A 26,142-nucleotide genomic window follows, 5' to 3' on the forward strand; every position below is an offset into this window, starting at 1 on the left:
CTGAGGTACCCTGACACAGCTCCCTCTCATATCTTTTGGAGAAAGTTGAGGATGATGGTACCTCTGTTCTGACTGCTGCACATTAGCAATAGCTCTGCAGTCGGACACCTAGACCTTAATTCTGTGCCTGTGTGTCCATCCTGCCTGCTTTAACCAGAAGCATGTGAAGACTTCCCATTTGCCCTGACTTTGGCTGCACATCCCTCTTGGCTACAGATAGCCACTCCTTTGGGACGTTAAATGAGTAGCGTTTGGCCCAGGTGTTGGCAGGGCTCAGCTCTTGTGCCTTCCTGGAGCATGATGTCTCTCCTGTTGTTGATGAAATGTGATGGCTGTGACGAGTGTGTGTGCTCCCATTGGGCTCTGGGCACTTCTCAAGTCAGCAGTTTTGCTTTTCAGGGATGTCCCTGCCTGCAAAATGGTGAGGGCAATATCTCACAAGTTTCCTTGAGTCTTAGTTGGACAAATTAAAACATGTATAAGAAGTTTAAGCATCCCTGATGAAGAGAAGTCAGCGGAGAATAGTCAATAAAGTGGCCTTATTTCTAGGAGTATGATTGCAGGTAAGACGTAGGAGGGTAATGAAGATCATGAATTTCAGCTTGTGAAATTATCCCAGCTTTTAGCCTGAGATGAGACCAAATTAGATAAGTTATATTATATTATCCGGGCTTAGTTGAATTGTTGCTCCCCAAAGAGACCTTGGAGAGCATCTACTCTTCCTTCAACATGAACTCATTGAGTGGCTATTATATCAGGCACTGTTCCATGTGCTGAGCAAGACCCTCCAAACCCCTGCTCTCATGGGGCTTACAGACTTGCAATAGACACAGTCATTAACAATAAGTAAAAGGTAAATATGAAAACAGTAGTTAAGCAAACAAACAAACAATAGGGGAGGTCTGTCTGCAATGGAGACATGGGAGTGAAGCCCAAATTACAAAAAAAGTCAGTCACGTGTGGATGTGGGGCAAAACGTTCCAGGCAGAAGAAATAGCTCAACAGAGCATTTATTGTGAGCCTGGACTGTCTGCAGACAGACAGGAACTAAAGTGGCTAGGAGCCAAGTGAGTGAGAAGGAGAGTGGCAGCCGATAAGGAGGGGAGGGCAGGGACCAGGCCATGCAAAGCCTGCTAAGTGCAATGGATTGTCACTGCATGGTTCAAGCAGTGGAGTGATAAGAACTAGTTTTGTTTTTAAAAGCTGCCTCTGGTTGCAGCATGGAGAGTGGATGATCTGGGAATGCTGGGCTGGGCAAGAGGGAGCAGAGAGGGTGAAACACGGCCTCCCCCGTTGAGATGCTCAGCATCCAACAGAGAAGACAATACACAAACCAGAACAACAGTATTCCACGGGCAGGGCTACTGTGGGGAGATGTGCAAGGCGTCGCGGGAACCCAGAGACAAGGAGACATCAGGGGAGGCTTCCTGGAGGTGGGCAGTGTCTGTTGAGTTGTATCTAGAAGAGGAGATGGTAGGATTGGTCTCTGAAACAGGCAGAGACGGAACACAGAGCCAGTGGATGCAGGGAGAGGGCATCTGCCTGCCTGGTCCATTTAGCAGCTGTGTGCCCTCAAGCAAATTACCTACCTCTCTGTGTCTCAGGGTCCTCATCTTTAAGATGGAGATGAGAATTACAACACATTTCAAGGTGTTTCTGTTAGGATTAAACAGGTTACATTTTGTGAAGCATTTAGACAATGCCTGGCACTTAGAAAGTGACAAATGAGTGTTGGTTAAATAAAAATGTGGCAAAATGGGGGTGGAAAGGCAGGGAACACGTGCTGGGAAAGTTCAACTAGAACCCAACACTGAGGGGCCTGATTTTGAAGATCAGGCCAGGGAGGCCCATCTTGGTTTGCGTGTTTTTTGTCTGCAAGCCAATGGCTGTTATGGCTGCGCTGGGTCTCTGTTGAGGCACTCGGACTTTCTCTAGTCAAGGTGTGTGGGCTTCTCCGGGTGCAGGTCATGAACTCTAGAGCGTGTGAGTGCAGTAGTTGTGGCGCATGGCCTTAGGTGCCCTCAGGCATGTGAATCTTAGTTCCCTGGCCAGGGAGCAACTCAGGTCCCCTGCTTTGGAAGGTGATTCTTTACCACTGGACCACCAGGGGAGTTTCCCATCTTGCTTTTTTTTTTCCTTTTCATTTTTTTTTTTTTTTGTTTGCAGTGAGAAGTCATCAAAGTCTCTTAAGCAGGGGGGATTAGGGGTGGAGAATAAACTGAAACCCAAAGGCCGAGAAATAGAAAGGAACCTACCCAGAGTCACACAGCCAGTTACTAGACACTGTCATTTGTCTCCCTACAGATTCATTATTGTAGGAGGGCAAGGACAGTATATATTTTATTTTGTTCTCCATTGCAGCCTCAGGGTTATAAGAATGCCTAGGATAGTCTCAGTAAATATTTGTAGAGACACTGCTGAACCAATGAACAAATGGGGCAGGGAAAGTCAGAATCCTTGAATCCTTGAGAAGGTCAGGGCATTTTGGACAGTGGAGAAACTGCTCTTAGGAAAATAAACTCCTGGAGATGTTGACTTGGGAGCCTCAAGCCCCTCCAAACCCCAGCTTCCCCTGTGACAGAGACACTGCTGCCCACAGTCCCCCAGGGACCCCCCTAACTGCAGCAAGCAGTGCTGCATGGGGTTCAGAAGTTAATCTTGGTAAAGTGCCTGGAAGATGAGAACCGTTCCCCAGACATTCAGTGTGGTAATTGCCAATGCAGAGAAAATGTATCTCTCCATTGGCAAGAAGCAGGACTTTGTGTTCCACAAAAACCAGCCATTAGAATTCCTGTCTCTGACTTGTCAGATAGCTGTGACAGCCGGGCGGGCAAGTAGGGTCTTGCAGTTCAAGCAGCAGATGGCAAGATACTCAGAGCACTCAGATCCAGTTTTCACATTGCTGACTGCCTCCTCTGAGCGAGGCATGGAAGTGGGTGCTTCTCCAAACTGGGGAGAACCCCAGGCCTAGCCCTTCTCAGCTGGGTGAACTTGGGCCAGTCATTGCACCTCCCTGAGCTTCAGGTTCATCAACTGTGAAATGGGAACACTACAGCCAGTCCGCCCAGGCCGTTTGGCCTCTGATTCTGACAGTGTGGGCTTAGAGTTGTATTTCATTTCACAAATGTGGAAACTGAAACTCAGGATATGGCTCATTGGTCCCTCAGTACTTACTGAGCACCTGTGACAGGCCAGTAACTCTTGCGGGAGCTGGAGAGTCAGTGAAGAATGAAATAAAAACACATTCTAGTGGAGACAGAGGAAATAAGCGAGTAAACAAACATAAGTCCACCAAGTTATGTAAGTGCTAGGAAGGAAATAAAAGAGGGGGTGTGCTAAGGAGAGTGGGGCTGCTTAGGTAAGGCAGGCTGGGGAGGCTTGATGGAAGAGGCATTGAAACCAACATCTGGATAGGGAGAAGCAGCTGTCCAGGCAGAAGGTGCAAAGGTTCTGGGGTAGGAATAAGCCTGATGAGACCACAGGACAGAAACCTACTGAGCAAAGGGGAAGGCGGGAGAGAAGAGGGCAGAGCTGGCAGGGCTCTGGTTGAAGCAGAGAGGTGACAGAATCTAAGTTCTGAGTCATTTACCTCTATTACCCTAGCCATAAGGGACCTGATGTGACAAAGCCCACATCAGAGAGATCCCTGGGACCTCTTCAGACCCACAGTCCCCACTGCCATCGCCAGAGCAGGTCAGCCAAAAGGCAAGCAAAGTGATGGATTCTCCTGCTGGGAAATAAATCCATCAGCTGGCTGGCTGCCGGGTGGGCACCGCAGTGCCTTGCAGGCAGCATCCTAATGCCACGAGGCAGGAGAGGGAGGGAGAAGACACAGGGCCGGCCCAGGCTGGGGGGTGGCAGGTGGAGAGGTGCCTGTCTTAGGTGCAAAATGTAAGGGGATGCTAAAAAGCTCAGCCATCAACATAAATATCATTTTGTGCAGTATTTTTTAATAAGGTTAATGCAAAAAATCTATGATGATTAAAACACAAAATATTTTCAAATAAAGACAGGATTCCAAAAGAGGTTGAAAGATGAGTCATTCATGTGCAGGATGTAATCCTGACCCTCAGATGCTCACTCCCCTGCAGGAACACTTCCTGGGCCAGGGCCCTGTTCCCACAGGGAGCCAGCATCTAAAACTAGTCTGTTCTTGATGAACTGAAAGAAACAAACATCTCCAAACAGGGACTCGGAGATCACTGCTTGCTTCAGTTGTGGAGAGAGAGCTCAAGCAGGGACCACACATCTTGGAGGCACTGCTAGGCCCACAAACCCCAGGGCACTGCATTAGTCCAGCAGTTCAAACCCATGTCTTGTACATGGTGGGATCCTGAGTAAGGCAAATTGCATCTCAAGCCTCAGTTCCCCATCTGTGACCCTGGGGCCAATTAAACCTGATCCCCAGGATTTAATAAGATAAAGTCCCCTGGTAGCTCAGAGGGTAAAGCATCTACCTGCAATGCAGGAGACCCGGGTTCAATCCATGGGTCGGGAAGATTTCCCTGGAGAAGGAAATGGCAACCCACTCAAGTATTCTTGCCTGGAAAAATCCCATGGATGGAGGAGCCTGGTAGGCTATAACCCATGGGGTTGCAAGGAGTCAGACACAACTTCACTTTCACTTTCACTTTAAAGTCTTCTAGGACCTAGCTGGGCCTTCTCGGTGGCTCAGTGGTAAAGAATTCACCTGCAATGCAGAAGACGAGTTTGATCCCTGGGCCAGGAAGATCCCCTGGAGGAGGGTAAGGCAACCCACTCCAGTATTCCTGCCTGGAGAATCCCATGGACTGAGGAGCCTGGGGGGCTACAGTCCATAGGGTTGCAAAGAGTTGAACGTGACTGAGGTGACGGAGCACACACTCACGCATGGGACCCAGCTACTCCAAGTGTGATCATAAACCAGGAAAGTCAGTATCTTCTGGGAACTTATTAGAAATGAAGAAGTGCAGCTGCTTCCCAGACCCATGGAATCAGAATCTGCATTTTAACGGGACTCCCTGGGAGGAGGTGGCATGCTTGTGAACGCCTGAGAAAGTGGTCAATTCTTGGCACTTGGAAGATGCACAAAAAATGACAAGGTTGCTCCTGTACCCACCAGACCCTGAGTTACATCCTGACTTGAGGCAAGAGGAAAAACCAAAGATGGAGAGACGAGATGCTGGTGTGGCCACCTCATTAAATTTTGAACAGTCAAGTTTTGAAGCCAGGGAGTCTGGCTGAGCTCCTTCTATACTTAATTATGGAGGCCCCCCATTTGTTCACCTGGAAAATGGAAATAATAATAGCTACTTTATTGGTTGTTGTGAATATGAAATTGTTGTGCTAAAGATCACTGAATGCTTGCTCTTGTTGCTGTTGGGGTGGGTGGCATTTAATACATCATTGCTGAGCACTGTCCATGTGATGAAATAGGTAACATTCGTGTAGCTCTTTGTCATTTACAAAGCACTTTCCTACATACCATCACCTGACTCTCAATCCTTTGGGTGAGATAGCATGCAGTTTATTTACTTTATAGAGGAAAGTACTCTAGGCTCAGAAATGTGCAGTGACTTGTCCAAGCAAACCAGGATTTAAATGCCTGCAGTCCAACACTAAAATCCATGCCATCATCAGAGCATCCAACCAATAACCACAGAAAAGATTAAACACGGGGATAACTGGAATAAGACAATATTATACACTAGAGATGGTCTTGTCCACTCTCCTTATTTACTGAAGGGTAAACTGAGGCCCTGGGAGTTGGAGATCCTGGACCAAGGTTACTCAGACAGCACCAGCCCTGCAGTCAGAACACAGCTCACGAGGTTCTCAGTCCAGGGCCTTGTCCAGTGTCCAGACCCACATCCCTCATCACATAGGCCAGCCTCCACCTGATCAGCCCAAGGGTGCTGGCAGCCAGGGTTGCAAGGCAAGTCTGGTGGATGGGAGGGACCCCAACTCCTCCTTCCACTCCAGCCCAGCCAGAATAGGGGAGTGCAGAGGCTGCAGTTGCCAAGGTGAAGCCTGTGAGGTTGCTAGGACAGATTTTGGGAGCAGTCAGGTGGCAGAGGAGGGCTCGGCTGGGCTGAGGCTGGGGCAGAGATAAGGACCTGACCCACTGGTCTTCTTGGAGTTGCAGGAGGGCTTCCAACTCTGCAGGGTGGGTCAGCCAACCGAAGGGCTGACTCACAGAGAACCCACATCTCTGTACTCGACACATCACCCAAGCCTGGAGGCTGAGAGGCTCTTTCCTCTGCCCTGCGCCTCATCAAACACAAGCCTTGCTGCTGAGTCCTCCCGTCCCCCAACTCATCAGCTGTCTCCCAGAGGAGCTCTCTAGAGCACAAAGCTAAGCCCGGCAGGGCCCTCCAGGATCCTCGGGGTGAAGCCCACACCCTGCTAAACTGAGCCCCCAAACCTGGCACCAACAATCTCCCAGCCTCATCTTTCTTTCTCCCCGCCTCATCTTTCTTTCTCCCCAAGGCTCTGGCCAAACCTCACTCCTCCAAGTGCCTGGGAAGACCATGCTCTCTTGATGCCTCTTCAGATGCTCTTCCCTCTGCCTGGGAAACCCTTCCAACCCTACTGTCCCTAAGCCTCAGCTCCAGACTCTTCATCTCAGGGAAGCCCTCCCACCGCCTCCTGGCAGGGAGTCTCCTCTGACCAACCCCCGCTCAGGTGGATGTCACATCGTATTTTAACTCTCCACTTTCCTCTTTGGGTCCCAATTAGGTTGTGAGCTTTTTAACACCTCACTCTAGAGTAAACCCGGGTTCCAACTGTGCAAGATTAACACTTCTCAGAGCATCTGAGCCCTCCTCTGTGATGACGAGTATGACCTTGGCTACTCTAATGAGAGTATTAGAGATTGTGGATGTGAAGGACTTGAGACAACTCAGTTACGTTGAAACTGCTGTCACCATGCTGCTGCTTATGTCAATAACACTAAAACCCAGCATAGTGGGCTCACTTGTAAACCTGTGCCAAGTGGGCCCCTCACCTGCTCAGTGAGCATAATCACCATTGCATGAAAGCTCTAGAAAGAGCAAAGCCCCATTCAAGTGTGAGTCATAAGAACTCCAGTAGTTAACACCCTTGATTCCCACAAGTCCCTAGACCTGTGTAGTCCCAACACACTCTCTGCCTACCCTTCACTCACTAAACAAAATGTACTAAGTACCTACTATGTGCCAGGCAACATGCTACCTCTTTGGGACTCAGCAGTAGGTAGACACGAAGCACTTGACTACAACACCTACATTCCTCTCCTTGGCAACCCCCCACCGTTTTTTTGAAGTACAGTTGATTTACAATGTTTTGTTAATTTCTGCTATACAACAAAATGATTCAGTTATACACGTATTGTTTTTTTATTGCTTTCCATTCTGGTTTATTCCAGGAGATTGGATATAGTTCCCTGTGCTGTGCAGTAGGACCTTGTTTATCCATTCCAAATGTAACAGTTCACACCTACTGACCCCAATCTGCCTAGCAGGGTCAGTCTCCCAACTCTACATGCAGACCCTGCTCAGAGATACTCCCGGCAGCCAGCAGCCCCAACCAGAGACCCCCTCCCCCACGCCACCTCACCAGCGAGGAAGAAGCTACTCGGCCCTTTGGCCCATCCAGCTGCTAGCTTTAAATTCAAACACTGTCAGCCTCCCCAGAGCAGGCAGCCTGCCTGCCCTGTTCACTGTGCTGTTACCAGCGTTTAGAACAGGGCCTGGCACAGTCATCCAGCCTCTTATTTACTTGTTCATTCACTCAGTCAGCAGATATTTATTGAGCCCTGCTAAGTGCCAGGCTCTGGGGAGCCGGCAGCAGGGCCCTTCCTCACTCCGCTCCTGTCTCAGTGGAGGGGCTGAGGGGGCAGAGGGGATTCTGTGAGGAGGCGATAGTGCCGGGAGCTGTTGAGACCCAGCAGCTTAGGGCTGTGCTACCCAGGGTGGTCCCAGAAGACCGCCAATGACTTAAAGGGCCTTGAGTCGGCTGATGTATTGGAACCCCTGACCTGGGGCCAAGCCCCCATCCCCAGCCCTGTTGCCGAGATGGGAATCTGCACGTCTTGTGTCACAGCAAGCAGGACGCTGGTGGCGGCAGGAAGAGAAAATATTCGAGGAGGAGGTGACAGGTTGTGCTCAGGTCCCTGCAGTGGCTGAGGCCTTGGCGTCCAGCCCAGAGCAGAGCGGACTGCAGCAGGAGAGAAAGAGCGAAGGCTGCCGGGTCTCGCCTGGCTCCATGCTCACCCCTGCACAAACCGAGCGGATCATGCCCCCTTCCAGCCCCTGTGTGAGCACCTACCATCTGGGAGCGGAGCATCGACCTCGTTCTTCCGAGCCATGTGAAGGCAAATCTAGCGAATTTGCTGAGCATTGCTCGATCGACAAATACTTACTGGGTACCCTTTGCCTTTTTAGGTATATCTGGTACCTCCTAGAAGAGAGCAGAGGAAGGTAACTAGGATTTCAGGGGCTACCATGAAATAGAAATCTTCACAGGCATTATCTTATGTAACACCACCACCAATAATAATAGAGGCTTCCCTGGTGGCTCAAACAGTAAAGACTCTGCCAGCAATGCAGGAGACCCGGGTTCAATCTCTGGGTGGGGAAGATCCCCTGGAGAGGGGCATGGCAACCCACTCCAGTATTCTTGCCGGCAGAATCCCATGGTCAGAGGAGCCTGGGGGGACTACAGTCCACAGCATCACAAAGGATTGGACGCGACTGAGTGACTAACACTAACATTAACTAACCAAAAATAATAACAAGCAGCTATATGGCACAATACATGAGGTTGGTGCTATTAGTAACTGCATTCTATACAGGAGGAAGCTGAGGCTCAGAGAAATGGAATGGATTTCTCCAAAGCCAGAACTCAAAGCCAGATCTGACCGACCGTAAATCCCACCCATTGACACCAGTCAGAAATCACAATGAAGCCAGAAAGCAGTGTGGTCAGTGGTACCGCAGCATCATTGCCTGAACTGGTGACTAAGACGGACGACTGCTGTCAGGAGCAGGTGAGGTGGGGTCAGGGTTCGGTCTCCTGCCAAGCAGGACCCCATTCTGAACTGCCCAGCCCTTTGCCAGGATCCAGAGGATCAGTGTGGCCTCAACACGGGCAAGGGCTCATCTGTCAGAAGGGGCTGGGGAGGCGTGCCCATTCAGGAGGCTGCTCCACCCCCTGCAGCCCTCTCCCCGCCCCGCCCTTACCACCCTCTCCCCGGTTCCAGGAAGTCTGTGGGTCTCTGGCATGCTACCTGCTCTGCCTGGTAACTGAAGGCTCCTGCATCTCAGCTCAGCCAGGAAGCAAAGGTGAGGGTACTGCCCAGGCTCAAGCCCATACGCGGTGTTCAGAGCGCACCGCCCGCCCCCCGCCCCCGCTCCTGGGGAAGGTGGTCGTGACGTCACTTCCCCTTGGCGGTCACCAAGAGCACTCCCCAGTGGGAATGAGATGGGTCAACCTGGCAACGTGTTAGAATGGCGCTAGCTTACAACAGAGAAGAACATCTTTGTGTGTGCTACCTTATTCTGTGAAGACCCTCCCTTCCCCAAAAACACCTTGAGGTATTATCCCAGGTTACAAATGAGGAAACTGAAGCACAGAGCAAGGGAAGGACTTGCCTGAAGACGGACAGCTGCAGGTGGCTAAGCCTGAGCTCCTACCCTCTTTTTCCTGTCTGTATCCCCAAGTGGTCTACATACCTTTTATGTGGTTGGTGTTTGTTTGACAAATGAATGAGTGAACTAATGAATTGCCTAAGATCAATGGCAGGGCAGAGCAGAGCTGGAAGCTTACTCTCCTCTCACTCCCAGTTCCTATGCCTTTTGTTGAGCTTCTGCGTTGATGAGCTTAACACTCCCCTCTGCACCCCCACCCCGGGATCCCAAGCGTCTCATGTGGATGTTCATTACCCCCACCCCCGCAGGTGGACCTGTCAGCCTTGGTTCCTCTTCCAGGTGGCCCCCAAGCTTGGATCACACCCAGCATCCCTTCATCCATCCACCTCGCCTCTTCCTCACCACCCACTACCAGTAATCCAACGTGCATAGTTGTAAACTTGTTTCTTTAAATAAACAGTCTTGAGTTTCATACCAAATAGTCTTTTAAGAGGAGGAACGTCTCCAGGCCACCTCGTATTTAGCATACACTGAGCCACATATTTGCACAGAGAGAGTGTGTGTGGATATAGAGATCGCTTGATCGCTATAGATATCATTGCTCATCCAGATGGGAGCTATTTATGATGCTGAGTCACTCGCAGAGAATGCCACTGAGGGATTCCAGGCTGGGCTCTGAGCCCCAGCATCACAGACCTCGTGGCTCTTTGCCTCATCCTCACTTTTCACAAATGAGAGACAGAGACAGAGTGGTCTCTCCCACCACAGCTCAGGGACAGAAAGAGACGTGTTGGCCACAATATATGCAGACTGTCTCATAACCAAGCCCTATTCCAAATCCTTGTCCCCCATCCAGGACACCACAGCCCTTCATCTCATCCAACTTCTTCATTGTATAGGAGCAGAAACTGGGAGCCAGAGAGGGAAGGGGCTCGCCCAGAGTCACACAGAAAGTTGGTAGTGCAGCTGGTCCCAGAGCTCAGATTTTCTGATTGCTGTCTGGCACTCCCTTCCATCCCCCAGCAGCCTTCTCCAGTTGCTCTCCGAGGTCATGCCATTTCACAGGAGCTTCTCTGTAAACCTGGAGCTGTCCCTGAGCATCCCCTTTCGTGGACTCTTCCAAGAGGGGAACTGAGCCTGGCTTGTTTGGATACCCCCATGCTTAACACAGGGCCTGTGCACACTAGGGGTTCGATGCTAGTGTGCTGGTGTTATATAAGACCAAACTCGGCGCCGATTCCTGGGGAATCCTAGTTCCCTGTTTGAAAAAGCACCCATTTATCTCCACCCTCTCTTTCTTGTCTCTAAGCCAGTTCTCTATCCATGCAAAAATAGACTCCCTCCCACTCACCACCCACCTCTGCCCAGTTCTATAATGAATCAATTTTATTAATAGGCTTTGGGATGAAAACTTGACAAAGGCTTTTTGTAAAAGTCACCCTTTATCTCCGTATATAGTTCACTTCTCAAAGCATTCTACTAAACTGGTCAGGTGGGATTTTGCCTCACATAAAACATTCATTAATCCACTCTTTCCCTCCATATAGAATGTGTTTGTTTAAGCATTCGGGGATCTCTATGCTTTATTATGAATTCTACTCAATTGTTCTAAGAGACAGTGGGATGAGACAGAAAGAGAATAGGCTTTGGAATTAGGGCTGAGTTACATCCTAGTTGACCACTTAATGGTTCTGCATCCAGACTGATTGCTGTGAGAATTAAATGGTATAATGACTGTAAAGTACCTAGCACATAAAATGCTCAATACGTGTTTGTGAATGAATAAATGAATGAATGAATTACTCAGGACTCTTATGAATAAACTATCCTACTCTGAAGTGTGAGAGGCCGACTCTGCAGTCTGAAGTCTTGAGGTCAGACAAGTCCAAGGGCGGTTTGAAAAGTCTTATGGTGCCAACCACAGGGATTAAGCTACCAGTTGGACTGTCTCCAAGCCAGAAAGGGACATTCTTTCTGTGGCCCCTTTGGAAGGTATCCATTCCCTCAGGAAATTTTGTGCTGAATCTAGGTTCAAAATAGAAAACTCCTTGAGAGTAAAGATTGTGTCTTGTTGTCAGATTCTAACTTTCCCCAAACAAGAGCTGGATTCAGGGTAGTAAGACAAAGAGATGTGCAGTAAGTATGCATTGAGGTATGAGTATGCAGTAATTATGCACTGGACTGCAAGGAGATCGATACAAAAGGAAGTCAACCCTGAATATTCATTGGAAGAACTGATGCTGAAGCTGAAGCTCCAGTACTTTGGCCACCTGATGCAAAGAGCTGACTCAGTGGAAAAGCCCCTGATGCTGGGAAAGACTGAGGGCAGGAGAAGAAGGGGATAACAGAGGATGAGATGGTTGGATGGCATCACTGACTAAAGGGACGTGAGTTTGAGAAAATTCCAGGAGATAGTGAAGGACAGGAAAGTCTGGTGTGCTGCAGTCCATGAGATCACAAAGAGTTCAGACTGAGCAACTGGACAACAACAAATGGGTTGTTGGGTTGAGTTGAGTTGACTTGGCTTGAGTTGACTTGGCTTGAACTGACATGTTTTGCATTTGTTAATGGACTCAAATGGACTACCAAGGGAGAAGCTTCCTAGAACTTGAGCCTGACTTAGACATGGTCCCACAGGGGAGACCCCTAGTGTGCTGTTCTGGGCATTCAGAGCCTTCCAAAGATGCAGGCATTTCAGAGAGGACAGGGCCATTGCCAAAAAGTAGCAGCGGTGGGGGCACCGCAAGGCTGAGTGTCCTTCAGGAATCTTTAAAACTTATTGGCACTCTGTGAGGATCTTTCCATATTTTAGGGCAACAGAGTCTTCTCTTCCTGGGAGACAGAGGACTTTGGGGGATACCCACTTCAGTGGGAGATGGACTCTAGCTTTGAGGGGCCAAATCAGCTCCACCATGAAGGGAGAAGGCCTGTGGTAGCCCACAGTTAGGCAGAGCTCCCATACTGCAGATGCTGGCAGAGTCATAAACTGGTCTTCCTGCTGGAGGGGAGGTTTGGGGTTCTTAGGGAGTATGAGTCTAATTCAAGGTTTCCATCCGGCAGTGGTTACTAAAGGGAGCAGCAATGCAGGAACATTAGTGAGTAATCAGACAAGACCTCTGGAGTCCCAACATTGAGGCCAGCCAGCACTGCTGGGGTCCCCTCTGCTGGCTCCGTCTCAGTCACCACCCATCACAGGATGTGACCAGGCATCTGAGGGAGAGGGAACTGAGGAAATGAATGGGATTCTGGTGAAGCGAGGCTGCGATGTGAGTCTGCGCAGCTGTGTCTGTGAGTCCCTCTCCCACGCTGGCTTCAGAACCCATCAGAGGCACGGCATCTGCTCTCCTCAGTCCCCCATGCCGTCTAAAAAGCTGGGCACAGGTTAGATGCCAGTGTTCAATGAATGAATTATGAGAGCAGAGTAAGGCTTGCAATGCCAGTAGAAGATTTCCAGAGGGAAAGATGGAAAATGTCAAGATTTCAAGATGGCAAAAGCCCAGGGTGAAGACGTCCAGCTAGAAAGGATAGCACAGATTCAAAAGCTGTCCCTCAGAAGTGTGGCCTATAGGGAAAATTGGACTAAGGAGAGTCAAGAAAGAGTGGTACAGTGCAGGTTTAAAATAATGTTCCTCAGAGTACCAGACTTCGAAGGCAGACTCTCAGGGGCCACCAGAGGATGAGTTTGAGCCAGGGAAATTCCCCTGACCCACCCTAGACCATGCCATTCAGATTTTTAAAACTGCAATTTTATCTATTTTATACATTGGATTGGGCTCCCCAAGTGGTGCTAGTGGTAAAGAGAATCCAACTGCCAATGCAGGAGACGTAAGACGTGGGTTTGATCCCTGGGCTGGGATGATCCCCTGGAGGAGGTCATGGCAACCCACTCCAGTATTCCTGCCTGGAGAATACCATGGACAGAGGAGCCTGGTGGGCTACAGTCCATGGGGTCGCAAAGCGCTGGACAGGACTGAAGTGACTTCGCACACATGTATATTGGGTATCCACACATTTTCATTTTTAAAGGATTCTTTGGATTGAAAAAAATCATTGGGAAAGCACCAGTGTTGAAATAGTCTAGGCATCTGCGTTAGGCTGTCTGGATGCAAATCTCAGCCCCTAGACTTTCGGCCTATGGACATGAGATGGGGCCCTTCTGAGCCTCCACATTCTTGTCTGTAAACCATCCTTCTTCCAAGGATGTTTGAGCATTAGCTAAGATGCTGTCGTATTTCCCAAAGGCTGGTGCGCGTGTGATTGATGGTGTGTGTGATGGTTTTAGGTGGTTAGGGATAAACATTTATTATTTTAATAGCTCACGATTGATGCATGTTAGAAAAATATAAGCAGCATATTAGACTTCATGATTTATGAAAATAATATAGCATTTCCTTTTAAAATAAAATTCTGTGCTTTTTGAAAGGCAAATCGATTTAAAGAAAAACACTAAGTAAATGAACAGCACTGATAACAGCAGAAATCATGAAGGTGATACATGAATGACTGTAAGGTGGCAAAATTTGAAATGATGTGTATAAAACAGCTACCATAGTGCCTGTCATTTAAGGCGGGCTCAAGATGGTGAATTCTTATAACTTTCTGTACCTTGCTGGGATGGCTCAGCCTAGAACCAAGCTCTCCACTCGGGCAAAGCAATTGTCCAGGCCTGGTCAGTCTGGAATCCAGTGTTTGATGGGCGTGGGGCAGGCTGCTGCTGCTGCTAAGTCGCTTCAGTCGTGTCCGACTCTGTGTGACCCCATAGGCAGCAGCCCACCAGGCTCTGCCGCCCCTGGGATTCTCCAGGCAAGAACACTGGAGTGGGTTGCCATTTCCTTCTCCAATGCATGAAAGTGAAAAGTGAAAGTGAAAGTGAAGTCACTCAGTCATGTCCGACTCTCAGTGATCCCATGGACTGCAGCCTACCAGGCTCCTCCATCCATGGAATTTTCCAGGCAAGAGTACTGGAATGGGGTGTCATTGCCTTCTCCGGTGGGGCAAGCAGCAGTGGGCAATTTCAGGCAGGCAGCAGTGGGCAAGCCCCAGAGGGCAGCAGTGAGCGGGTCCTGGCAGTCAGCTGGCCACAGGATCTTGAAGCAGACAGAGGCTGCTGAGGTAGCATCCATGGGCGCCAACCACGAGTGGTCTATGAGATTACTTGGAGAGTTATTCAGGCACAAGTCAAATACACCCGGGAGAGAGTTACTTCCTCTTCAGCTGATTCCATCAAGGAGGAAGTCTCAGTTGTAGGGGAGCATCTCCTTGAGGCCTCTCTAATGCTTGTTGATCTTCATTTTCAAGACAGAGACCCAGTCTTCAGCTGCCAAGAGTATCTGGCTGAAAATGAATAACAATGTTGTCTTTTCCATGTATTTTTTTTTTACTATTACTTTCTATGTATAGAACACAATACAGGTATTCTGTTTATGAGAAGGATCTCCTGTTCCCTTTTCAAGTACATGTTTTAAAGGTTAAAAAGGGAGTGTTACTTTTGTTCAGTATAAAGGTAATAAAAGTACAAGTAGGATAGAGACATAGAAACACGTAAAGGTAGTCCTTGACCAAGAAAAAACTCAGGCTGGCAGAGGCACGGCCCCAGAGTCCAGGCCGGCCCACAAGCAGGATGTCTTCTGACTTGGCCACAAGCTTTGGGGCAAGCGTTGTCCTGGGGAGGGCAGAGGAGGCCGCATCCTGAGGAGTCAGATTGCTGGGCAGATGACCCTGAGCTGCCAGGCTGACCAGGGCAGCGGCCACACAGTAGTCAGGACAGCTAGGGGTGACCCCAGAGGGTGGGCCCGGGAGGAATCCCAGTTCCTAGTGAGGCTGGGCCTGCAGAAGGTGGCTCTGACAGAGGGGAGGAAGGAGCTGAGGACTGGGGACAGGCAAGGCCTGCCTCCACAGCCTGCACCAGCTAGGTCTCAGGGGAAATCTGGTGTGAACCCAGGCCATTCATACCAGCCTTTGAGAGGGGCTGGGTATGAGTTAGGGTGTGTTGGTAGGAAGCAACAGAAACCATTCAGCCTCACTCAACCAGAAGCAGGGATTATGAAGACAGTATCAGATAGCTCCCAGAATCAAAGGCCAGGCTTGTTGTCAGACCCAGGAAAGGATAGGGGCTGGGGCAGACTAGGAGTTCGGGAGCAGGAACTGAAGTCATTTTTCCCTAAGTTCCCCTTTGGGTTGCATCGGCCACAACAGCTGTTTCTTCTTCGCCTCAGTCTTCATGTGATTCACAGCCCAGGAGGGGCACAAGTGGGCCTGCCATGTGTCCTGTGTCCTCCTCTTGGCCAACAGACAGCATGGAGGTTTGATTAGACTCACTCCAAGTTTGAACACTGAGGAAGGGGTTGTTCCTGAAAAGAAAATCAAAGGACTATTACTTAAAGGAGGAGAAATGGATTCTGGGCAGCTGAAGCCCAGTAGCGCATGTCTTCTACAAGGGGTGTGTGTGGGAGGCGCAGGCCTGCCTCTCTGGGACCATAACGGGGCTTTCTTTCTCCCACCCTGGCTGGACCAGGGTTCCTCCCACTTTGGGGACATGATCAGCCGAGGCAGGGCCTCTTGTGCTTCCCATGAGGATCTCCTGGAGCCTCTGATGGTCTGGGAGACGAAGGTGGCTGGACAAGCCTGGCTCGTGGTTCTTCAGACTTTTCATGGCTGAAAAGGATCTGCTGGGTTGACAAAGTCTAATGAGAATTGCTCACTCGGGGGTTGCAAACCCAACTGTCTGCTGGCTGGCAGGGAGCAAATGCATGAAGGTAACTGAGATGACCTGGAATAGCCGTGCCTGTCTAGAGGGGACGCCTCTGCCGGCTCCAGCCAGTTGTTGGAGCTGGATTCTTTTGGGGGTGAGGGGCTGGGCTGCGTCTTTGCTGTGGTGCATGGGCTCTTCACTGCAGCATGAAGACTTTGCCTAGCTGCGTGTGTGGAGGCTTCTCGCTGGCTGTGGAGCACTGGCCCTAGAGCATGTAGGTTTCAGTGGTTGTGGCAGGCCAGCTTAGTTGCCCTGCATCCTGTGGGATCTTACCTCCCTGACCAGGGATCGAACCCTCATCTCCTGCATTGGAAGGTGGATTCTTAACTATTGCACCACCAGGGAAATCCCTTTATCCTGAGTTTTTAAAGTGAAGCCCCAAATCCAGAATTTTACAAGACTCCTCTTTTTTAAATATTATTAACATTTAAAATACCGTGCTGACCAAATGGTACAAACCACCAGTTTGCAGCCATCAGACTGACTTCTATTCATTCACTACAACCCAGCTGAGAAGGGACTTCCCAGCTGGGAAGCCTTCTGTGACTTGTTCGTCCCTCCACCTTGTCCACCCTTTCTTTGGATTCCTTGTGGATGCTGCACTTCTTCTTGTCACAGTACTGACACTCTGCTTTATAAAAACTCATTTGTTTTCATCTGCTGCCTCGTCAAGGGTGAGGACACCCACTGTGTCTCATGTCTCTTCCTAGCACAGTGCCTGACATGTACGAGGTGCTGTGGTGTTGCTGAAGGGGGGCTGTGGGGACTGCGTTTGTCAAGGTGGCTAGGTTATTCGGTGGTAACAAATTAATCCTGCAATCTCTGTGACTTAATACAACAAAGGCTTGTTTCTCTCTCCTGTGAAGTCTGCTGTGGGACCTGCAGCTCTCCAGGCAGCTTCTTTCCAAGCAGTGACTTGGGGAACCAGACTACCTCCATCATCAGGGAGCAGGGGGAGAGCGCCACGGGAGAACTCACACCCACTCTTACAAGGCTCAGCCTAGAAGCGACACTCACCGGCTCTCTTCACAGCCGTTGGCCAGAAGGAGGCCCATGACCAGTCTCACTCTAAAGGCCTGGAAATATGGGTGGAAGGCAGCCAGGGCCCATCATTCACAGGAAACAATGGGACTCTTAAGGTCACCGCATGGAAACACCTCTTCATTTATGACATCCAGAAAAGTAGGAAAGAAGTAGGGAGAGATTTCATTAGCTTGAGCTTTTTTTTTCCCAATCAGTAAACACTAGGAACTGGAAATCAAATCGATGGAAAGTAGAGGTCAAACACCAATGAGCAAACCATTTATAGTGAAATCACGTCTGGGCCCTTGGCATCTCATCTGAGGTCCATGATGGCCTGGGAATGATTGCCACTACTCAGAGGGTCTCTCTTCTGTGATCAAATGCCGATGCATTCAGGGATCCTGACCCTTGCTGCCACCCTTGGCCAGAAACTCAGCCAAGGGTGGGCGGGGGGGTCAGTGGGCCCCCCAGAAGCTCAGAGACACACATCATGCCTTCTACAGGCTGGGCACAATGCAATCACAGATGTTTCCATGAAATGGAATCCCAGGATGGTAGACATGCTCTAGAAAGAGGGCAAGCTTTGGGAGCCAGAAACGCCTAGGTTCAAATTCTAGCTCTTTCCTAATAAGTCAAATTCTAAGCAAGACTCTTCACTTCTCCGAACCTCAGTTTCATCATCTTGGAAATGTGGACAATGGTAACACCTTCCTCCCAGAACAATTGGGCAAAGTCTATGAGGTACATGTAAAGGGCCTGGTTGGTACACAGTAGTACCTCAAGTGACATCATTTCTTTTTCCCCACTTCCCTGGTGGCTCAGACGGTAAAGCGCCTGTCTACAATGCGAGAGACCCGGGTTCAATCCCTGGGCTGGGAAGATCCCCTGGAGAAGGAAATGGCAATCCACTCCAGTACTATTGCCTGGAAAATCCCATAGACAGAGGAGCCTGGTAGGCTACAGTCCATGGGGTCCCAAAGAGTCAGACACAACTGAGCGAATTCACTTTCTTTCTTTTTCCCCACTGGGTTGAAAGGACTGAATCTAACCTATCAATAGCACTCCTGAGTGCAGTCAGCAAGTTCCCATTTGCATGCCTCTGTTGATAAGAAGTCCACTATATATCTGGCCCCCAACCCCCAAGCATCCTGCTCCATTTTTGAACCACTCCCATGGTATTTGTAATGAGAGGATCTGATGTCCCTGGGGACTGGAGTTGGAGGGAAAGGTGCCTGGCCCAACTCTCCTCTCTAGATGACTGATCACTACCTCTGCCCCTAGGAGAAAGTAAGTGTAGTGAGAATGAAGGAGGTGAGGGTTTCAGAGAAGGGGAATATGAGTCCATTTCCAGCTTACAGAGAGAGGACAGAGAAACTCATCACATGGGAGACAAGATCCCAGAGAAGAGAAATATCTGGAAGACTGTCACAGGACAATGATGGGGGCCTAGCCTGGGAGTAAGGGAAGCTACAAGGGGGCCAACAGGAGTTCAGAATAAGAATGAACATTCCTTTATTCATTTCGCAAGCATTCACAGTCCTCTATGCCAGGTTCCATGCTGAGCACTGGAGTCATGAATCAGCCATAGGCCCTGATACTGGGGAAGACCATGTGGTAATAATATTAAACCCATATGATGGGAGTTGCTGAGATAAAGGGAAGTATGGGGACTGTGAGAGCTCAGAAGAGGGGCCCCAGGCCCACCTGAGGATGGGGGATTTAGGAAAGGATGAGGAGGTGGGCAAAAATGGGGATGCTAGGCAGAGGGCCAACATAGGAAAAGACACAAGGATAAGAAATATCCTGGCCTGTGGAAAGACCTATGCACTGTCCCGCTGCTTAGGGCAGGGAGTGATGGTCGGGTGGCCGGAGCAGGCAGCAGAGAGCCTGGAATGACAGCGCAGAGCTGAGACCCTGCCCCAGACTAGGAGGAGGCTTGGAAAGGTGTGAGGCTTTGTGGGAAATTGTTATTGCAACACAAGCTACATTCGTAAAAGTGGTCATATCATATATTTACAGCTCAATGTATTTTCACGAAATGAACATACCCCTGTAACCAACCAAGAAACAGAAAGTTAAAAGCAGTGCACAAAGCCCCCTTCACTCACCTTCCCAGATGCCATCCCCTGCAGAGGAACTCCTGTCTCAACTTCTAACCCCATTGATTAGCTCGCTTGCTTTTGAACTTCATGTAAATGAAATCATGCAGTATTTGTGTCTGGCTTCTTTCAATCAATATTATGTCTTTCGTGTTGTTGCATCATGTTGCACTCTTTCACGGTGTTCATCCTCATTGCTAAATTTCATTCCATTGTGCAACTGTACCAAAGTCTGTCCACCGCTCTCGTGCCAAGGGGCATTCAGGTTGTGTTCACCTCGGGCTCTTATGAAAAGTTCTGCCATGTAGATTCTTCTACGTGGCTTTGGATCAACATTTATGTACATTTCTGTTGCGTTTATGCCAAGAAATAGAATCAATGCATCCAAGAGGATACAGGGTCCCTGTGGAGAACAAACATTTTTTGGTCCAAAATGGTAGACCCAACTTACAGTCCCTGCTGTACTGCATGAACGTTCCAGTGGCTCCATATTCTCACGAACACTTGACATTTTCTGACTTTTCCATTTAAGCCATTCTTGTGAGAATGCACTGATTGTAATTTGCACTTCCCTGAGGACTAGTAAAGTTGAAAACTGACGTGTAGGCTTGCTGGCCATTTGACCATCATCTTTCCTGAAGTACTTATTCAAGTCCTTGGAAGGGGACAGACAAGGTCTACGTTGCACTTCAGAAAGTCACCTTGGGTGGCCAAGTAGGATGGCGGAGATGGTAGAAGTAGGTTCTCTGAAATTTCTGGCTGATACCAATGGCGTCTCATGTAAGTGCTGGACTTCATCTACTTCCTCTGCTTCTTCAAATGCCTCCTTATCAACCTCTCACAGATGAGGTGACTGGGGTAACAGGGAGGAATGACTTGCCCAAGGTTTCACAGTTGGGGCTGAGAGTGAAGCCCACGGATGGGGGCCTCAGACCCTCAATTCATTTCCTCATCAGTCTCAGACTAGAGTGGGACATTGTGGGAGGAAAAAAAGAATAGGAAAAAAAAAAAGAAAGAAAAGTAAAAAAACAACTACAAAGACACTTATCTCTCTTATTTTACACCAGAGAAGATTCTCTCTCCCTTTCCCCTCTCCCTTCCTCCTTCTCCCCAGAAGTCTAGCAAAAGTGGGCAGCCATCAGAAGCCACGTGCCTACCAATCCCAATATTGTGTTGGATACCCAGTGACGTGAAAGGAGGAGCAAGGCCCACCCAAGTCGGATCCCCGCCTTCCACCACCCACTGTGGGCCCTCGACCTGTCACTACCTCCCTGGGCCTTTACGCTCTTCATCCGTTTCAATACCGCCTTCCTCAGAGCCTGTGGAGGGGACCCAGCAAGCCAGCTCCCTGCCTGGCGTGAGGTAGCACCAGTCTAGGTGACACACTCCCATTCCCTCCCTTGAGCCTTCCAGGACTGGGGACAAGGCTCCCCATCCTGCCCACTGCCCTGTTCTTTGCCTCCTGCCTTCCTGAGTGGCAGGAGCAGCATCCTTTTGTCTCCGGCAGCCACAACAGGCCCTGGAGGGTTCCTCACTGCTCAAGCGCAGGTGTGGCAGGGGCAGGAAGGCCGCCCCTCCCCTCCCACCAGGAGCTCCATTTCCCCACAGCTGCCCACATGCAGGTTGACAGCCACACAATTAACCCCAGAAGGGCCTTTCTCTTCTCAAGGGCTCTCAGCTCTCAGCCCAGACGTCTTTATTTTGGGAGCCTCGCTTTGCGAAGTGCTTTGTCAACGCCACCTCCAAGCAACCCTCCCACTCCTACCACACACACACACACACACACACACACACACCCCACAGTGTCATCCTGCCTGTCCTCCCATTCATTAATCCACTCAGCATCTAGTGAGCATCCCAAGCACTGCTAGGCATTGGGACACCCACAAGGTCTCTGTCATCATGGAGTTTCCCCTTCGGGGAAGAGATGGATAATAAACAAGCAGATGGCTACTGTAAATAGGATCACTTTGGATGGTACTGTCACATGAGTGTATGTTCCTCGGCTCTTTGTCTCATCACAACAAAGATTTGGAGTGACGGACATTAAAGCCCCCTTGGCGTGTCACAGCTCTCGGGTCTTGGATAGACCCTGTTATAGCTCTCAGGTCTCGAATGGACCATGTTATAGCTCTTAGACAAATCAGTGTTACAGCTCTATTTTATTTAGAAGATAGCAGGAAAATCCATCTTCGAGGCGTGAGCACACATCGATCCAAAGACACAAGGAGAAGAGCACCCCAGCACGTGGGAGAGATAGAGAGAGAGATAGAGAGAGAGAGTTAGCTTTGGCTCCTCTATTTATATGTTTATCTCTCCCTGGGCCTGTCCTATGTAAATTGGGCCAGCCAGGAGTGTTGTTTGTTTTACCTGAGGTCCTCACTCCGGTCCTCGGACCTTCTTTTGTTCTATTTTCGTGGGCTTTTCCCTTCCCTGTCTTTTAGCCACCGCCATTTTGGACTCCTTTTCCCTATTCTACCTCCCTAATAGTACTTAGAGCCGTGACATGGGGAAAGGGGAAGATTTGATGGAGGGGGACACGTGGGCAACCACTCAGTCCCGGAGCAGAGTGGGAGAGTCATAGACCCATTGCCTGCAAGGCTATATCCTTCTCTGGTTTGGGTTCCAATCTCAACTCCTGGAGGGAAGGGTCACACCGCAGCCACCGCTGTGGGGAGATCCCAAGACATTGCAACAGAAGGTCATAGCTGCTGTTGACTCCCAACTGCTTTGCCCTCTCCTCTCGAACCAGCTCCTTCAAAGTCTGCCTACTCTGGGCCCTAGTGGCAGGGAGAGGCTCCTGGGAATTCTTTCTCGATCCCCCAGCTTTTCCCTACCCATCCCATAGGTTGAACCCTCCAATCTTACTGGATTCGGAGAAAACAGTCTTTTCTAGTTGGTTGCCCCAACATAGGACAAGGCCAACTGAGCCCCAGTCAAGGCCAGCAGCCCCTCCTGGCTCCCTACACCCAGGACTCTCTCTTCTTCTCAGACCCCCTCTTCTTTCTGCCTTTTACCTTCTTGCTGACTCATTCGCTGTGTGTCTGTCTCTGTGTCTCATTTTGATCACCACCCCCACCCCCCACCATCTCCCTGTCACTCTATTTTTTTTTCCCCTGTCACTCTAATTCACATCCTAAATGTATGTCTTTTTCAGACATTAATTTACTTCAAATACTGATTTTTTTTTTTTTTTTAATGGATTGAGCCCCTACTGGGTGCCAGACATGGGGCAAGGAGCTTGGGTCTAATCAAAGATGAGTAAAGCATGCACTTCCCTGGAATGGAGATGAGTCATGCACTTGAATAAGTGAGATGGGGAGGCTGTAAGTGACCGATGTGATAAAGGAGACACAGATAGGGGCTGAAGGGAATCAAGGAGAGGGGTTCCTGGGGACTTCATGGAGGAGGTGACTTTTAGTCAGACATTAGAACACGGTCGTGTCGTGGAACGTGGGCTGACTGCGGGGAGGAAGATTGCCTCCTATGGGCTAGCTGCTCAGTGCACTCCTCTCACGTGGAAGTCTTGCTCAGTGTCCTCCTTATTTAACCTCCAAGAAATCCTGAATAAAGTGTGGACTTTGTGTCTGAAGGACCTGGGTCTGAGTCTCACTGACTCAACATTCTGAGCTTTCATTTCATCATCTGTAAACAGCCTCCTAGGGCTGTTGTGAAAATCAAATAAGACAAAGGATCTGAAAATGCTTTCCTACTGTTAATGAGGCTCTTTACCGTTAATGAGGGCTCTTCTGACTGCAAAGGACAGAAATGCAACTCAAAATGGCTTAAAGTAAAAAAGAAAAGTCTGACATGGCTTGTGTCACGCACTGTTGGACCCAGAGACTCAAATGATAACCTCAAGCATCTCTTTCTGCAGCTCTTGGGTCTGCTCCTCCACACACTGGCATCTTTCTTAGGCATGCATTCCCACTCTGAGTGGCAACACAGCAACCACCTTCCACTAGCTGAGTCAATCCAGTGGAAATAGGTTACCAAATTCCCAGTGGGGACTGAATCTCAGGGAACTGATTCCTAGTCCATCCCTATAGCCAGACCTGGGTCACACACTCACCCCGGAGCTGGTGATGACGTGATCCTCCTACCGAACCCATGACTATGAGTGGGAAAGGGCTAGGTCCTCCCAGAGAGGCACTGTTACACTGTTACAAGTAGGGACAATGGATATCTTATTTATTTACTTTAACAGGTTGTTGTTGTTGTTGTGACTTATGACATCCTAAGTTGTGTCCGACTCTGTGACCCCATGGATTGAAGCACGCCAGACTTCCCTGTCCTTCACTATCTCCCAGAGTTTGCTCAAATTCATGTCCAAAGAGTTGGTGATGCCATCCAAGCATCTCATCCTCTGTTGCCCCCTTCTCCTGCCCTCAGTCTTTCCCAGAATCAGGGTCTTTTCCAATGACTTGGGTTTTTGCATCAGTTCAGTTCAGTTCAGTTGCTCAGTCGTGTCAGACTTTTTACGACCCCATGAATCACAGCACGCCAGGCCTCGCTGTCCATCACCAACTCCCAGAGTTCACTCAAACTCATGTCCATCGAGTCAGTGATGCCATCCAGCCATTCATCCTCTGTTGCCCCCTTCTTCTCCTGCCGTCAGTCTTCCCCAGAATCAGGGTGTTTTCCAATGACTTGGGTCTTTGCATCAGGTGGCCAAAGAATTAGAGCTTCAGCTTCAGCATCAGTCCTTCAATGAATATTCAGGGTTGATTTCATTTAGGATTGACTGGTTTAATCTCCTTGCTGTCCAAGGGACTCTCATGAGTCTTTTCCAGCACAGTTAGAAAGCATCAATTCTTTGGCAGTCAGCCTTCTTTGTGGGGTAATGGGTACTGGGGGTCAATTCACCTGGGTAATGCAGACAAAGAACACAGAGGAAAAGAAGATGTACTCCTTGTCTCTCAGGTCTCAGCCTAGTTGTCAGCACCTCCAAAATTCTTCTCGGACCTCTCAAGGCTGTATAGGGTACCATCACGACCACCACCCTCATGGTACAGCACCTTATGCTTCCCTTACCGTCATACTCATCACATTCATTATAACTTTCTATTTACTTGTCTGTTTCCTTCACAGTACTGGGAAGAAAACCACAGTGCCTGTCTTATGTGTTATGGTAGCCTTCATATTGACAAATGCTAGACACTTAGTAGATAGTGGATGGATGGATGAGTGGTTGAATGTAGGAATGATGGATAGATGGTTAGAGGAATGGATAACGGATGGGTGGTTGAAATGAATAAATGAATGAGTGGTTGGATGAATAGATGAGTGGCTGGGTGGGTGGAGGGATGGATGGATGGAGATGGATGGAAGAATGAAGAGATGGATGATTGGCTAGATAGACGAATGAATGGTCTGGAAGAAAACCAGCAGGACAAGTTTGGGATGTGCTAAGCATAGGCTGCCTGTGAGTACAGAGATGTCCCTTAAGCTGTTGACAGATGAACTTGGAATTCAGGAGGCAGGTCTGGGGTAGAAATAGAGATTTGAGAGCTATCAGCCCGGAGGCAATTGTGGAGGCCTTGAGAGTTGATCAAGATCACCAGGGAGGGGGCAGGAGTGGGTGAGTGATGCATGCAAGGTCACACCCATCACATCAGTGACACTTGCACTCAGGGCTGTGCGGTGTCAAGGTCTGCTCTCACTGTTTCACTCCGAGGGAACCTGGCCACTCCTTGACGGGGACAGCACAGTTAATGTGTCTCCCTCCTCCCCTCCCTTCCCCTCCTCAAACCTCTCAGCCAGAAGGGAGCAGCTGCCAGGGAGGACAGAGAGACAGATTATGTAAACTGTGATTGCCACCCACAGGAGGAGGAGGAGAAGGAGAGTGAATAGGTATTGAAATGTGCTTTCAATAATGCATGTCCTCCTCCACAGAGGCCTGGGGCTTGGTGGAGGGGAGAAGAGCCTTAAAGGGACCAAGCCTCTGGTCCCTAGGGGCAGCCCCACACACCCCAGTCACACAGTCCTCTGTCCACAGCTGGAGGGTCCATGGACGTCGGGGGTCCTCAGCCTTTCACCATCAAGGACACTTTTTTCCCCTCTCCTGATCCCAGGAGATTTGAGCTTTTAAAGATTGTTTCCCAAACACACTGCATTTAAGTCATGATTAATTCATTTTTCCCATTTTTTATTAATCAAAGACACTTAACTGCCAGTCAGAGCTTTGTTCAGCAAGAAGTAAGTCACAAGGATATCACTCCAACCCAAAAGCGAGAAATTTGACAACATTGTTAGACAAACCCACCTTGCTGTTAGGGAAAAAACCCACTTTCTCTCCCCAACCCCCATTCATTACTGTTTTTGGAAAACAAGAGCTTCCTAGGTGGCTTGCTTTGGAAAACAGGAGCTTCCTAGGTGGCTTGCTGGGTAAAGAATCTGCTTGTAATGCAAGAGATGCTGGTTCCATCCCTGGGTTGGGAAGATCCCCTGGAGAAGAGCATGGCAACCCACTCCAGTATTCTTGCCTGGAGAATCTCCACAGACAGAGGAGCCTGGCAGGCTAAAATCCATGGGGTCACAAAGAGTCAGACGCAATGGAAGCGACTGAGCACATACACACACGCAACTGGGGTACAGGGCTTCTGGCAGCATGCTCACTTCACAGAGTAAAAAACTGAGACCCAGAAAGATGAATGGACTT

The 26,142-nt window shown here is 49.4% G+C and overlaps 1 protein-coding gene and 2 long non-coding RNA genes across 5 annotated transcripts in view; 1 reads left to right on the top strand and 2 right to left on the bottom strand.

Annotated features, from left to right (window-relative positions):
* Positions 1-11,349, bottom strand: part of LOC147365448 (uncharacterized) — a 52,011-nt gene extending 40,662 nt beyond the window's left edge. Inside the window, exons 1-2 of the long non-coding RNA XR_015133772.1 lie at positions 9,248-11,349; positions 8,287-8,418 (exon numbers count right to left, since the gene is read on the bottom strand). This is a non-coding gene — a long non-coding RNA (uncharacterized LOC147365448). The remainder of the gene's footprint in view (positions 1-8,286; positions 8,419-9,247) is intronic.
* The window catches only part of CPLX2 (complexin 2), a 91,686-nt gene that overhangs the window by 3,867 nt on the left and 61,677 nt on the right, over positions 1-26,142 (top strand). The window contains exon 2 of one of the 3 annotated variants that reach the window (XM_086319029.1): positions 8,813-9,007. The exons of the other annotated variants lie outside the window; for them this stretch is intronic. The gene's annotated coding sequence lies outside the window, so the exon portion shown is untranslated. The remainder of the gene's footprint in view (positions 1-8,812; positions 9,008-26,142) is intronic. 3 annotated transcript variants of the gene reach the window in all.
* LOC147365450 (uncharacterized) lies at positions 14,811-19,716 on the bottom strand. Its single transcript, XR_015133574.1, has 3 exons — positions 19,491-19,716; positions 17,377-17,518; positions 14,811-15,958 (listed from the first exon to the last, which is right to left on the bottom strand). It is a non-coding gene; the product is annotated as an uncharacterized LOC147365450 (long non-coding RNA).

Source organism: Bos grunniens, chromosome 10 (genome assembly GCF_055505025.1).
Source record: "Bos grunniens cultivar Pamir isolate PY7600 chromosome 10, Bosgru_T2T1.0, whole genome shotgun sequence".
NCBI classification, from domain to species: domain Eukaryota; kingdom Metazoa; phylum Chordata; class Mammalia; order Artiodactyla; family Bovidae; genus Bos; species Bos grunniens.